The sequence below is a fragment of the Triticum dicoccoides genome, chromosome 2A (genome assembly GCF_002162155.2).
Source record: "Triticum dicoccoides isolate Atlit2015 ecotype Zavitan chromosome 2A, WEW_v2.0, whole genome shotgun sequence".
In the NCBI taxonomy this organism is placed as follows: domain Eukaryota; kingdom Viridiplantae; phylum Streptophyta; class Magnoliopsida; order Poales; family Poaceae; genus Triticum; species Triticum dicoccoides.
The window spans coordinates 304,787,315-304,790,474 of record NC_041382.1 but is presented as its reverse complement, the minus strand read 5'-3'; the positions used below and the strand labels follow the sequence as shown (position 1 = coordinate 304,790,474).

Genomic DNA, 3,160 nt, shown 5'->3' with positions numbered 1-3,160 from the left:
GCCTTAGGAATTTTTCCTATGTCGGCCCTTTGATTCATATGATTGGATCCCATACTATGAAATCTTTTTTTACAATTCCTTTGTTTTTCATGTGGCATCAAACACTCTTTGCTAATCCTATAAAATTCAAATTGACATGTCACTGCAATCCTATACTTTTTTTATTCCTATATTTTCAAAATCCTGTGAATCAAAGAGGCCCTCAGATTCCCGTCACGCCTCTCACTCTCTCTCTTGCCCCAGCCTCTCACTCTCTCTCTTGCCCCAGCCACCCCGCTCCCCCCTTGCTTTCCAGTAGCGGATCTTGCCGCCGCCGCCGCTCGCTCCATTCCCCTCACCCCGCCACACCCTCCTTCTTCCCTGGACATGTAAGCGTGAGCAGCAGCACGAGGAACACGATGGCATCCGCCGAAGACCAGGCCGCGGCGCTGCTGGTCGGCGACCCGGCGGCGTTCGACGCGCTGCTCTCCACGCTCATGTCGGCCTCCAACGCCGATCGCGCCGCCACCGAGGTTGCCTTCCACCGCCTCTGCGGCTCCCACCTGGAGCCCCTCGCGCTGCGCCTCGCCCCCTCGCTCGCCGCGCCGTCCACACCCACCGAGCTCCACGCCATAGCCGCCACCCTCCTCCGCAAGCTCCTCTCCCCGACGGCCTCCTCCGACTCCTCCGTTGCCGCGCCGCCCCCGCTCTGCCCCCTGCTCTCCCTTGACGGCCAGGGCACGCTCAAGGCCCACCTCCTCGCCGCGCTCTAATCCGACCCCCCCAAGCCCATCGCCAAGAAGGTTTGCAATGCCATATACGAGCTCGCCACGCTCCTCCTCTCGGAGAACACCTGGGCCGAGCTGCTGTCGTTCCTCTTTCGTGCGGCCTCCACCCCTGAGGCGCCCAACCTGCAGGAGTCCGTGCTGCTCATCTTCGCACGCCTCACGGATTACATCACCGAATATCTTCTCGACCATTTGAAGACCATCCACAACCTTCTAGCATCTGCCCTGGCGCACCGACCTCGCCTGATGTTCGCATCGCCGCACTGAGCACTACCGTTAATCTTGTTCAATGCCTGCCCACTAATGCAGCAGAGATAAGATGCAGGACTTGCTGCCTGCAATGATGAGGGCACTCATGAATTGCCTGAATTCGTCCCAGGAGGCATCTGCACAGGAGGCACTGAGGAGCGCCAGCCGCCGAGACCGTCCACGTAGTCATTGTCGTCGTCCTCACACCGGCAGATCCTCTAGAGCGCCTCCTTCGAGGAGCTCCCACCTACCCACCGCGCACGCTGACGCATCCTGCTCCTCGGGTGAGAGCTTTCCCCTGCGACCTCGGTTCCCTGTCTCTGCTTCTCCACTGCGGCAACATCCTCGTCATCTATATCGGTCGACCGACTGCAGTGTACTACTAGCGGTGAGATTCAGAAGGAGGAGGCAAACAGGGAGACGAGGTAGGGATGAGGTGCTGATTAAGATGTAGAGCTGTTGTTTTTGTCATGGTGTTCTTATCCTGCTTATTGTGATTTGTGGGAAATATTTGCACTGTGGTTTGGTTAAGATATAGAGCTACTATTTTTATTCGGCATTACCTAGTGAGTCTCATTATATGGATTAAGTAAATTCATTTCAGTGTTGGTTGTATATTGCGGTGACAATTCTTGAGTTCAGGCTTTAAAACCAGCAGGTCTGAGGTAGGGCATTGTCAGGAACTGACCAATGTTTTCGAGTCGATGAGTCGACGGGTCGCTCGGAGGGGGCGACTCTAGACTAGTCGTGACTAGTCTAGACTCACGGTTGACGAGTCGACATGGCAATGAGTCGACGTGAGTTAAGCAGCAGGCAGTCAGGGGAGGAGCACAAGTGCACAACAGCATTAGTAACCAGGGGAGGAGCACACCACCAGCAGCAGTAACCAGGGCCAACTAAGAGATGGGCCACTAGTTATGCACTTCCCTGTGGCCCAAAAGCCCATCTAGTAGCTATATACTCCTCCCGTGACCTAATCCACCATCCACACTCCCTCCTCCCTCACCACAACCGCCACACATTCTGCAGCCACTCTCTTGCCACCAGTCCACCACTCCTCCTCCCAGCGATGGATCCCTCAGCTCCCCCGCAGCAGCTCCCTTGCCACCGCTCCTCCTCCCAGCCCGCTCCTCTTGCCGCTGCAGCTTCAGCAGCAGCGGCGGCCAGCGCTGCAGCGGGGGTGCAGAAGCAGCAGCAACAGCGAGGCAGCACAGTAGCAGCATCAGCAGGCGGCGGGAGAGTGCTCCAAATCCACAGCTGCCTCGAGTCGTTCGACCCAAAAAACCGCGACTAGTCGAGGCTAGTCGCTCGACTCATCCCAGGAGTCGAGTCGAGAGGCTGAGTCGGCCCTGGAACTGCGACTCGTCGACTAGTCGCGACTAGTCGAGCGACTCGAAATCCATGGAACTGACTAGAGTTAACTGGACTAAATGCAAAAATTGCAGATGTTGATCCTCATAGAATTGTGTCTATAGTTTCCTGAGGTGAGGGGCTGCACCGTTGATCTGATCCAGTTTATTTTAGATTGAATTTTGTCTTCTTAGCAATCATCATTAGCTAACTAGTTGTACACGGTCTACTCTTTTAGCAAAATCCAAAAGTATCAAATGCAGTGCTCCATATTAGTAGTTATTTGAAAAATATTCCATTGACTTCTTTGTCAGGTCAATTTATGTGCACATGAAGGAGAGTGGTGGCAATGAAGATGAGCATGTGGGAACGCAGCGTCATCGGCGTCCATGTTGCGACCGGCCTCAACATCAAGAAGGCGTCACACTAAGCTGTCTATACATCATCCCCACCACCCCAGGTATACGAGATGCTTTTTTATCCCTACTGATGGTCGATGGTTCATTAGGCTGGTCCACACCAGGAGCACCGGTTTAGCAGAGCTGATAGTTATTGGTTTAGCAAATGATGATTTGACTATAATGTGGTTATGCTATGTTTAGATAGAAATATTTAGTGAGATGTTTGTTCATCAGATCGGTGTTTGCTTCAGCATGTGTTCAGACTATGCTCTGTCTGATCATTTTGATTTGGGTGCTGGCATTAGTATGGGTGGGAAGGCTCATATAGCAACCGGAAGAAAGGGTGATCCATGCTCTTTGATTTGCTCTCAACTTGGTATTGAACTGACTGTA

General features: G+C 53.5%; 1 long non-coding RNA gene across 7 annotated transcripts in view; it reads left to right on the top strand.

Moving 5' to 3' along the window:
• The first annotated feature begins 242 nt into the window (after positions 1-242).
• The window catches only part of LOC119354440, a 13,113-nt gene continuing 10,195 nt past the window's right edge, over positions 243-3,160 (top strand). For 2 of the 7 annotated variants that reach the window (XR_005170929.1, XR_005170925.1), the window contains exons 1-2: positions 1,458-2,500; positions 2,681-2,826. This is a non-coding gene — a long non-coding RNA (uncharacterized LOC119354440). The other 5 variants (XR_005170926.1, XR_005170928.1, XR_005170931.1 and 2 more) reach the window with 4 other exon arrangements.